Genomic DNA, 12382 nt, shown 5'->3' on the forward strand with positions numbered 1-12382 from the left:
TCCTTCTCAGAATACTTAGCCTAGCTTTAGCGAAAAAGCTTAAGCAATTATCTATATTGCAATGTGAAATGTGGTCAATATCTAAAAGATGTACAGTTAAAGCACTATATATAGGAATTCAGAGGAGAGGTTACTATATATGCTTGAATACAAGGCAAGTCATTTTTCTACAAATGACCTCTCCCTTATATTACATTCCTTATACATTTTTTCATACTACATGTTCTATCAATAAATATACTTTGAACAACAAACTACTATTCCAGAAAAATATATTATTAGTCTAAACCAGTGGGACTCTTACTTCAGTGTACATCAGAATCAACTGGAGGGTTTGTTAAAACACAGATTGCTGAGCCCCATCCTAAAACTTTCTGAGGTCTGGGGTGGGGCTGAAACAGGCATAGTTCTAACAAATACCCAAGTAATGCTTATGCTGCTCATAAGTACCTCATTCTGAAAACCACTGCTCTACTAACATTGGTTTTAGATCAGTGGTTCTAAACTCTTGTTGCACATTAGAATCATCTGGGGAGATTTCACAAACTAAAATTCCAAGGCTCCATCCCAGATCAATTAAATTAGAATGCTGGAGAGAGGACCTCAGTGTGCCCTACTTGTAGTTTTTAATGTTCTTCAGGTAATTCTAGGCTACAGCCAGGGTTGAAAGCGCCTGTTTTAAATCAATATCAACCAATTTCAGATAAAATAATCAGGGTTTTTTTTTTCTATATTACAAGTCACCAAGCAAAAAAAAATCAGTTTTTTAAAGAGGAAAACACATTTGGCCCAAACTCAGTAAATAATCCTGGGGCATGCGGCTTTACATGTGCAAATGATGATACATGGTTAATTTGTGGAAATCACTAATATATGCCTAAAGAATGGAAAATAAAGAAACAAAACACTCTTCTAATCACACAGGTATGGATTTTTGCAGCTTGGGTTAAAGCTTCTAGTAGCAACGTTATAGGAAGTGGTATATTTCAAACAACATAAGTGAAAACAAAGATGGTATCTTCTGCAAAACCATGTTAGAGGACCAAAAGGAGTGACTTTAATGATCATAAAGACAATGACACTGAAAGCATAGGTGCCAAGTTTGAATAACATTGTTCAAAAAAAGTGAAAATAGAACAAAGTACTATTTCTGAAATAACTGAGGTTTTATAAATGCGATTTTAAATATGCATGTGTAAATCTATTGATACATTTGATATTGTCAGTAGACTAATATAGTAGGAATGTAGATTGGTCAAATGTATTGAGTACTAGCAATAAAGATGTGAAGCCATCGTTTAGAATTATCTTCAAAAGTATATTCGAGATATATTCAAATATATTCAAATATCTTTGAAATATATGCGAGTTGGCCAATATTTTTATTCTGTCCACTCATGAACTTGGATAACATCTCATACCCAGGGATATACAGAATTTTTGGCTAAGAGCATCAGGAATGTCTTTCTGGGAGAGGTGGTATTTGAGCTGGCCTTCATAAAATAAGTAGGTATTCATCAAGTAATTCAAAAGTAGACAGTTCTTCCAAACAGGAGAAACCACGTGAGTGACGGAATTGTGAAAAGAAAGCAAAAGGTGAGCAGTAAAGACGCCAAGATGAAAAAGTAATACACTGCTAAATCGTGGCGACTTAACACTAAGATAAGGAAATTTGACTTTTATTCAGAGTATTTTCCAGATGATGCCTCCTCCAGTAACAGATTTCTGATTGGAAACATCCTTATTGCTCCTCAACCTTCTTCAGCCTTCACCTCTCTTCAGAAAAAAACTTGAAATTTTGAAAATGATTCTAAATGATGGCTTAACACCTGTATTGCTAGTCCTCATCTGACTTTTAAAAACTCTACGTCATAGACTCCCATGAACAGTTGAGATCTTGAAGAAAAAAATAAGTTGTCACATAAATGTAGTATTTCAGTTACCTATTACTGTGTAACATGCATCCAAAAATTTAGTGGCTTCTAAAATCAATTTACTATCTTTCATGATTAGGTTTATTAACCAGGTGTTTCTTCTGCCTCACATGGTGTTGGCTAAGATACAGGGATATCTAAAAAGTTCAGAATGGCTACACTCACATGGCTGGCTACTGGATGGTTACTGAGCTCAACTGGAGGCTGTAGTTCTCCTGCAGGTGGGACTCTCCACATAGCTACTTGGGTTTCTTCACAGCAGGGTAGATGGGTTCAAAGAATGACCATTCAAAAAGGTGAATGAGTAAGCTACAGATCTCTTAAGGCTCATCCTTTTTTTTTTTTTTTTGACAGTTTTTACATTTATTTAAACAGAAAACTTGCACACGAGCTGTCTACTCATTTTCTTCGCTGCGCAGCCTGGCATTGGGGTTGGTGACTCTGACGGCCAGTTGGGCAGCTCTTTCCACAATGGCTTTGCGGTTCTTGGAGGAAACATTGTGAGCAATCTCGGCACAGTAAGATTAGTTGCACATCAGCAGCACTTCCAGCTCCTTGACGTTGTGGACCAGGAACTTCCGGAAGCCACTGGGCAGCATGTGCTTTGTTTTTTTGTTGCTCCCATAACCAATGTTGGGCATCAAGATCTGGCCCCTGAATCTTCTATGAACCCTGTTGCCAATGCCTCTGAGTTTCCGCCAGTTACACTTAATTTTGACATATCGGTCTGACTGGTGCCGGATGAACTTCTTGGTTCTCTTTTTGACAATCTTGGGCTTCACAAGGGGTCTGAGGGCGGCCATGATGCCGAGGAGGAGATGGCTGCCACCTCCGTAGGCAGCGCAGAGGAAGAGAGCAAGGCTCATCCTTTGATGTTACGCAGTATCACTTGAGATGCATTCCATTCCAAACAGGTCAGAGGAAAGGGCCAGATTCAACAGGGAAAAAAGGTAGACTCCACCTTTTCATAAAGGAGTAACAAGATCACATTGCAAAAGAGTATATGGGATGGGAAATATAGTTATGGCTATCTTCGAAAACACAATGTACCATACACACAGAAGTCTAGCCATTAACCAATACGTGGGGACTTCAGGGATTAGCAGTAAATGTGATGAAAATATTGTACAAAATTATATAAATTAAAACATTTAAAAATTTCTTAAAACATAATGAGAAATCAAAAATTAGCCCAGACTGAGAAGGTAAAGATCTTTACTACTCTTCATCGGAATGGGATAATAGATATAGATAAAACCAGCTGCAATGTTGTCAGCTAAACAGTAGGTGATGGACCACAATAATTCCAAGGAAGCAAAGTGGATCTGAGTTTTAATAAGTAAATATATATATTTACTTACTATACATATTAAATATTTATATATAATTTTCTAGAAAATATTATATATATACATATATATAATTTTCCAAAACACCCTTCATGGTCATGTCTTTCTTATTCAACTTGATTATGGTAGCAGTGGTGATAGGAGCAGGAGGATAACAGTAGAATCCATTTTTTAAAATTATAACATTTTTATGGAGATTTCCAGTTTCCAATTCTGCATGTAAGGAATTTGGAAGTCATCACTTTGTCCTAACAATAAAAAGCTGAACAAACTGAAAAATCAATAATTCTTCTTAGATCCATAAGAGAAGTGTGGTCACAAGGCAAACTGCTGCCCCCAAAATTGAAGAGACAGATAGGTGGATACAGAGAATCACAACATAGCAGAGCAGAAACCTCTTTGGGAATCAAAGCTGATGCAGGAAAATCTGGACTGAAATTGACAAATTGCTGTAGGCAGGGCATGGACAAACACAAATTGACAAATTGCTGTAGGTAGGGCATGGACACCTTGGAGTTAAAAGCTCCAAGGTGGGCAGGGCATGGTGGCTCATGCCTGTAATCCCAGCGCTTTGGGAGGCTGAGGCAGGTGGATCACAAGGTCAGGAGTTCGAGACCAGCATGGCCAACATAGTGAAACATCATCTCTACTAAAAATACAAAAATTAGCCGGGTGTGGTGGCACGCGCCTGTAGTCCCAGCTACTCGGGAGGCTGAGGCAGGAGAATCACTTGAACCCAGGAGGCAGAGGTTGCAGTGAGCCAAGACCGTGCCATTGCACTCCAGCCTGGGTGACAGAGCGAGACTCCATCTCAAAAACAAAACAAAACAAAACAAAAAAAACAAAAAAAAAAACCTCCAAGGGGACCCAGTAAAGGGAAGCAGGGGTTTTATTAGTACCTAACTGACCTGGGAGAAGGGAAATACTCAACTTCGGCCCACTCTAGCCATCCTGCCCAATTTAAGAGGAAAAAACAAAACTGAGAAACATTTGTGAAGTTCACAGTCCAGAGGCATAGGCTCATTAAAAGACTGAGATATAGGCCGGGCGCGGTGGCTCATGCTTGTAATCCCAGCACTTTGGGAGGCCGAGGCGGGCGAATCACGAGGTCAGGAGATCGAGACCACAGTGAAACCCCGTCTCTACTAAAAATACAAAAAAATTAGCCGGGCGTGGTGGCGGGCGCCTGTAGTCCCAGCTACTCAGAGAGGCTGAGGCAGGAGAATGGCGTGAACCCGGGAGGCGGAGCTTGCAGTGAGCCGAGATCGGGCCACTGCACTCCAGCCTGGGTGACAAACCAAGACTCCGTCTCAAAAAAAAAAAAAAAAAAAAAAAAGACTGAGATATAATCATAGGATTATAGAATGCTTCCTCCCCACATGCTTTACCACCACATTACTAAAGTCCTATTTACAGCAGTTCCTTTTACCTATTTCTCAGTATCTGGCTATCAATAAAAAAATAAACAAGGCATACTAAAAGGCAAAAAGCAAAACAAAACAAAACAAAAACACAGTTTGAATAGACAGAGCAAACATCAGAACCGGATATGGCAGGGATATTGGAATTATCAAACAAGGAATTTAAAACATTAATCATAAAATCAAACATGCTAGAGGCTCTATTGGTTAAAGTAGACAGCATGCAAAAACAGATGGGCAATGTAAGCATAGAGAAATACAAATCCTAAGAAAGAACCAAAAAGAAATGCTAAAATCAACAACACTGTAACAGAAATGAAGAATGCCTTTGATGGGCTTATTAGTAGACTGAAAACAGCTGTGCAAAGAATCTCCAAGCTTGAGAATATACCAATAGAAATTTTTAAAAGTGAAAAGCAAAGATAACAAAGACTAAACATAAAAATAAAATAAAAAAATAAAAAGAATTTAAGAAAAAGATAAGATTGAATTAAAAAATCAGAACACAATATTCAAGAACTGTGGGACAACTATAAAAGGTGTAACATACATATATTGGGAATACTAGAAAAAGAAGACAAAGAGAAAGGAACAGAAAAAAGTATTTGAAAATATAATAACTGAGAATTTTTCAAAATTAATGTCAGAAACCTAACCACACATATATGAAGTTCAGAAAACACCAACAAGAATAAATGTCAAAAAAAGAAAACTACACCTAGGCATATCATTTTCAAACTACAGGAAGTCAAAGACTTTTTTTAAAAAATTCCTGGCTGTGTGCGGTGGCTCACGCCTGTAATCCCAGCACTTTGGGAGGCCGAGGCGGGCAGATCACAAGGTCAGGACATCGAGACCATCCTGGCTAACACGGTGAAACCCCGTCTCCACTAAAAATACAAAAAATTAGCCGGGCATGGTGGCAGGCGCCTGTAGTCCCAGCTACTGGGGAGGCTAAAGAATGGTGTGAACCCGGGAGGTGGAGCTTGCAGTGAGCCAAGATGGCGCCACTGCACTCCAGCCTGGGCTACAGAGCAAGACTCCGTCTCAAAAAAAAAAAAAAAAATCCTAAGAGAAGCCAGAGGGGAGAAACAACTTACATAAAGAGAAACAAAGATAAGAACATCTGACTTCTCTTCAGAAACCATGCAAGCAAAAAGACAGTAGAATGAAATACTTAGTACTGACAGAAAAAAGGCCCACCAACCTAAAATTCTATAGTCTACAAAATTATCCTTCGAAAAAAAGGCAGAAATCAAGTCTTTCTTAGACAAACAAAAACTGAAGTAATTTGTTACCTATAGACCTGCTTTGCAAGAAATATTAAGTTATTTAGACAGAAGGAAAGGAATACAGGTCAGAAACTCATATCTACCTAAAGAAAGGGCATTGAAAAAAGAATGAATGCCAGTAAAATAAAAACTTACTTTTGTTATTCTTAATTGATCTAATATCTAACAGATCAAAATCATACTAGCAATAATGTATTTCATTATACATACTTTATATGTATGTATACATATGTATATGTGTGTGTGTGTGTATAGTGTGTGGGGTGTGTGTGTGTTGTGCTTATATACAGGAATAGCTCATTTTATTGCATTCCATTTTATTACAAATTGCATTCCATTTGTAAAAAAAATTGCATCTTTTTATAAATTGAAGGTCTGTGGTAACCCTGTATTAAGCAAGTCCATCAGTGCCATTTTTTCAACAGCATGTGCTCACTTTCTGTCTCTGAGTCACATTGTGGTAATTCTCATAGTATTTCAAGATTTTTCATTATTATTATATCTGCTATGATGATCTGTCATCAGTTACTATTGTAATTGTTTTGGGGTGCCATGAACCATGCCCATATAAGATGGCAAACAATAGATAAATGTTGTATATGTTCTGACTGCTTCACCAATGGCTATTCACCTATCTCCTTCTCTTTCCTTGGGCCTCCCTATTCCCTAAAAAACAAAAATATTGAAATTAGGACAATTAATAACCCTACAATGGCCTCTTAAGTGTTCAACTGAAAGGAAGAGTCATATGTCTCTCGCTTTAAATTCAAAGCTAGAAATGATTACACTTAGTGAGGAAGGCATGTCAAAAGCCAAGATAAGCCAAAAGATAGGACTCTTGTGCCAAACATTGGCCAAGTTGTGAATGCAAAGGAAAAGTTCTTGAATGACATTAAAAGTGCTACTCCAATGAACATATGAATGATAAGAAAGCAAAACAGCCTTATTGCTGACATGAAGAAAGTTTGAGTGGTCTGGATAGAAGATCAAACTAGCCATAACATTCCCTTAAGCAAAGGCCTAATCCATAAGAAGGGCCCAACTCTCTTCAATTCTACAAAGGCTGAGAGAAGTGAGGAAGCTGAGAAGAAAAGTGTGAAGCTAGCAGAGGTTGGTTCATGAGGTTTAAGAAAAGAGGCCGGGTGCAGTGGCTCACACCTGTAATCCCAGCACTTTGGGAGGCTGAGGTGGGTGGATCACCTGAGCTCAGGAGTTCGAGACCAGCCTGGCCAACATGGCAAAACCCCGACTCTACTAAAAATACAAAAATTAGCCGGATGTGGTGGCATGCACCTGTGCTCCCAGCTACTCAGGAGGCTGAGGCAGTAGCAACGCTTGAACCCAGGAGGCAGAGGTTGCAGTGAGCCAAGATCGCACCACTGGAATCCAGCCTGGGTGACAGAGCGAGACTCTGTCTCAAAAAAGAGAAGAGAAGAGAAGAGAAGAGAAGAGAAGAGAAGAGAAGAGAAGAGAAGAGGAAAAAAAAGAAATGAAAAAAGAAGCCATCTCTATAATATAAAAGTACAAGGTAAAGCAGCAAGTTCTGGTATAAAAGCTGCAGCAAGTTATCAGGAGGATCTAGCTAAAATCATTGATGAAAGTGGCTACATTAAACAACAGATTTTCAATTTAGATGAAACAGCCTTATAGTAGAAGATGTTACCTACAACTTTCATAGCTAGAGGTGAGAAGTCAATATGCATATGAAAAGATGCTTTCTTTAATCAGTTTTGTAGCTTTCCTCATATAGATTTTGTACATGTTTCATTAGATTTATACCTAAGTATTTCATTTTGGGGGGTGCTAAGGCAAATAATATTGTTTTTAAATTTCAAATCTTACATGTCCATTGTTGGTATATAGGAGAGCAATTAATTGTTGGATATTAACTTTATATCCTGCAACCTTGCTATAATAGCTTATTAGTTCCAGGAGGATTTTGTCAATTCTTTCAGATTTTCAACATTGACAAATATGTCATCTACAAATAAGAACAGTTTTCTTTTTTCCTTTTCAATCTGTGTATCTCTTATTTCCTTTACTTATCTTTTTGCTAGCTAAGACTTCCAGTATGATATTGAAAATATGCTCCACATCATGTGTCATTAGGGAAAGGCAAATTAAAACAACAATGTGATACCACTATACATCTATTACGATGGCCATAACCCAGAACAGTGAAAATAGTAAATGCTCGCAATGATGCGGAGCACAGGAATTCTCATTCTTTGCTGGTAAAAATGTAAAATGGCACAGCCACTTTGGAAGACAGTTTGGTGATTTCTTCCAAAACTAAACATATTTTACTATACAATCCAGCAATCACCTCCTTGTTATTTACCCAAAGGAGTTGAAAACCTATATCCATACAGAAATTTGTACACAGATGTTTATAGCGGCTTTATTAATTGTCAAAACTTGGAAGCTGCCAAGACATCCTTTAGTATGTGAATGAATAAACTATGATACATTAAGACAATGCAATATTATTCATATGCTAAAAAGAAATGAGCTATCAAGCTATGGAAAGACACTGAGGAAACTTAAGTTCATATTACTAAGTGAAAGCCAATATTAAAAGGCTACAGACTATATTATTCCAACTATATGACATTCTAGAAAAGGCAAAACTATGGAGGCAATAAAAAGATCAGTGGGTTTCCAGGTGTTAGGGGAAGGGGAGGTACGAATAGGTAGAGTACAGAGGAATTCTAGGGCAGTGAAAATACTCTGTATGATAGTATAATGGTGGATACATGACATTGATACATTTGTTCAAATGCATAGAATGCATAACACCCATGTAAACTATAGACTCACAGTAATAATGATGTCTCAATGAAGTTCATCAGTTGTAACCAGTGTACCACTCTGGTGCTGGATGTTTATAACTGGGGAGACTATGCATTTATAGGGTACAAGGTTTATGGGATATCTCTGTATCTTCCTTTCCATTTTGTTGTGAGACTAAAACTGCTCTCAAAATTGTCTTTAAAAAAATTCTTAACTACCATTTACTGAATTATTCCTCTATACTAAGGACTGGAAGCCATCATTTAATCCTCACTCAACATTTAATTCTCACAACCACCCTATGAGAAAAGTACCACCACCTCAATTTTATAAAAGAGAGAAGCTTAAAGAGGTTATACACTTTTCCTAAAGTACACAGCTAGCAACCCAGGAAGATGGGGTTCTAACTCAGGAGTTGACAGGTTTGTTGTTAATTGTTTTCTGTAAAGGACCAGATAGTAAACAATATTGGCTTTGTGGGTCATATGGTCTCTGTCACAACTACACAAGTACTCTACTCTGCCACTACAGCATGAAAGTGGCCAAAGACAATATGTAAACTAATGAGCATGACTGTGTTTCAACAAAACTTTATTTATAAAAATAAGCAGTGGGTAAGATTTGGCCTGCAAGCCATAATTTTCTGACTCCTATTCTTGCTCAAGACTGATCTAAGCTTCTTGACTCAGATTTCATGAAAAAATGTTTTTTATATCTTTACATCCCCATCAACATCTAGCACACCAACCATGTATGCATAGGCACTCAATAAATATTTGTTGATGGAATGACCAATAAATAAATTAATTTAACTAACACTTATTGGGCATCAACTATGTCCTAGGCACTGTTATAATCACTTGATATATGTCACTGAACAAAAAAGAAATCCTTGCCTGTGAGGAGCTTACAATTTATAAATCTCCAACTCATATAGCATAATTATACGGGTTTCATATTGCTGCCATAACAAATTCCCACAAACATAGTGGCTTAAAACAACACAATTCTGTTATCTTACTGTTCTGTAGGCAAGAAGTCCAACATCAGTCTCACCAGGCGAAAATGAAGGCATTAGCAGGGCTGCATTCCTTTTTGGAGGATCTAGCGGAAGATTTGTTTCCTCACTCATTATGGTTCTTGGCAGAATTCATTCTCTAAATACTCCCAGTATCTCAGATACTCCCAGTATCTCAGAACTAGCAACTGGGTGTTGAATCATTCTCCTGCTTCCATCTTTCTTTCTGACTACAACCAGGAAATGTTCTCCAATTTTAAGGACCCGTGTGATTGGGTCCTTAAATTGGGCCTACTTGGATAATCCAGTATAATCTCCCCATCTCGAGATAACTTTAGTCACATTTGAAAAGTCTGTTTTGTCATGTAAGGTAACATATTCACAAGCGCCAGAGAGTAGAACATGGGCATCTTTTGGGGGACATTATTCTGTCTACCACAAATAACATCATAGAATTTTATATTAAATCTGATGAATTTGATCTTTGCCAATGGATCATAATTCTAGTGAGTCAATATGATATAAATAATAAGTTATTTAATTATAAATAAAATTATAAATTAATATATGTGATAATCCATTAATCTCAGAACAAATTACACTTTTCCCAGCTTTGCTCAAACCTGTAGATTTGAGAATTGCTAATGCTCAAGCCAGTCCTAAATAATGCCACCAGTTTTCAAAGACTCTTACCTAAAATTAAAAATATTGAAAATAAGTCTTTTTATCATAAGCCTGGCATATCTTGAAGGAATTCTCCATTTTGAACACAAACTGTGCATTCTTAGCTCCTGCCTAAAAATAGGATTCCTACATGTCATTGAACTGAAGTGCTGTCCCTGCCCTTGCCATGTTAGCTCAGGCCACTTGACTGGGCCTCTGCCTTGGTTTTATGATTTGCCTTTCAGTCCCCTAACATTGACTAGAATTTTAGCTGCAAAGCTGTCATCTTCTCTAACCCTTACCAATCCCCCCTACTGCATTTATATTCCAGGCAGTGGTCAGGTCTTCCTCCAACTGAGATGGACAATATCAATCATAATGCAAGACTTCTAGCCCCAGGAGAGTTACTCTCTGGTTTGCCCAACCTTTTATTGATGATAGACACTATCTAAACTGGCCCAGGTTCCCCTAAGCCACAGCATTGAGGCTTGGTCTGCTCATCACTCTAGCTTCTCAACCCTAGGCCTGCCCTTAAAGCTAGCCCAGTTCCCAAAATCCAACCCTATGTGTATTATTTGTCTTCCTTAATGGCCCCACCATCTACCCACGGTTAAATTAAAAACCTTGGAGGAATTTTCAATTCCACTCTGCCTTTATCTCCAACTTTAAATCACCATATTGTGCTGATCACCATGGAACAGAGAAGGACTGGCTTGGCAGGGGAAATAACGGTTTCTGTTTTAGAGAAAAGGCCCACTTTTCACCCCTAGACATTCAGCAACCCTTGCCAATGAAGCACCCTCAGGTAAGGGGAGAAGGTTCTTTATAATCTCTGGAATGAAGGGGGACTTTTGAAAGTTCTGGCTCTGGTTCAAGTAGAAAGAATATTAATCTTAGAGTTTTAAAGATCTGATTTCTTTTTTAGGCTCTGCCGCCTACTTTGACCATTTTTTCAACTAGGAAATGCAAATAACACCTACCTCACGGGGTTGCTGTGAAAATTAAATAAGGTAATGAGTATGAAAGCACTATGTAAAATGCACGTATCAGCTGTTATCATTATGATTATCCTACTAATGCCCCCCTGTCTCCACTGCAGCAAATATTACTTCTGTTCAGGGTGATGGGTGAATATTATAAAGCTAATCATTCAGATTCATTCAAAAGACCATTCACTTTTGTTTTATCATATTAGCAGAGGTTATTTTATTCTAATCCTGTCCATCAAGTTACATTCTGGACAGAGCTCAGTCTGATCGAACCTGCCAATATCAGCTTGGCTCTACTTAAAGATTCATTCAACCACCTTCTCTGAAAGCACAAGCCAACATTTGTATATATCTGTATCATAAATCATATGCTAACAAGTGCCAAAAGCAGTCACCTCTTTTATGAATCAGTCATTGATTCCCAAGACTGAATTAGCCCCTTCTTCTCATATTTTCCATCATATGTTGCCAACCCTGTGACAGCATTTATAATATGGCATTATACTGGTGTCTTTGACCTTCTACAAGAGATTGTGAGCAACTCTACGGTAGAGATTTAGTCTTTGTATTCTCATTCACGGCACACAGCAGATAGCCAATACATGTTTATTAAAATAAAGGAGGGAGAGCCGGGTACGGTGGCTCATGCCTGTAATCCCAGCACTTCAGGAGGTCGAGGTGGGCAGATCACCTGAGGCCAGGATTTCAAGACCAGCCTGCCCAACATGGAGAAACCCCATCTCTACTAAAAATACAAAAAATTAGCCGAGCGTGGTGGTGGGCGCCTGTAGTCCCAGCTACTTGGGAGGCTGAGGCAGGAGAATGGCAGGAACCCGAGAGGCGGAGCTTGCAGTGAGCTGAGATTGCGCCACTGCACTCCAGCCTGGGCGACAGAGCAAGACTCCGACCCCAAAAAAAAAAAA

At 38.3% G+C, this 12382-nt stretch overlaps 1 pseudogene across 1 annotated transcript; it reads right to left on the minus strand.

The window, feature by feature from the left end:
- Positions 1-2267: 2267 nt before the first annotated feature.
- On the minus strand, positions 2268-2772 carry LOC100593739 (annotated as a pseudogene). The gene has a single exon (XR_121399.4). The product of XR_121399.4 is annotated as a 60S ribosomal protein L32 pseudogene (transcript).
- Between the last annotated feature and the right edge of the window lie 9610 nt (positions 2773-12382).

Source organism: Nomascus leucogenys, chromosome X (genome assembly GCF_006542625.1).
Source record: "Nomascus leucogenys isolate Asia chromosome X, Asia_NLE_v1, whole genome shotgun sequence".
Lineage (NCBI taxonomy): Eukaryota > Metazoa > Chordata > Mammalia > Primates > Hylobatidae > Nomascus > Nomascus leucogenys.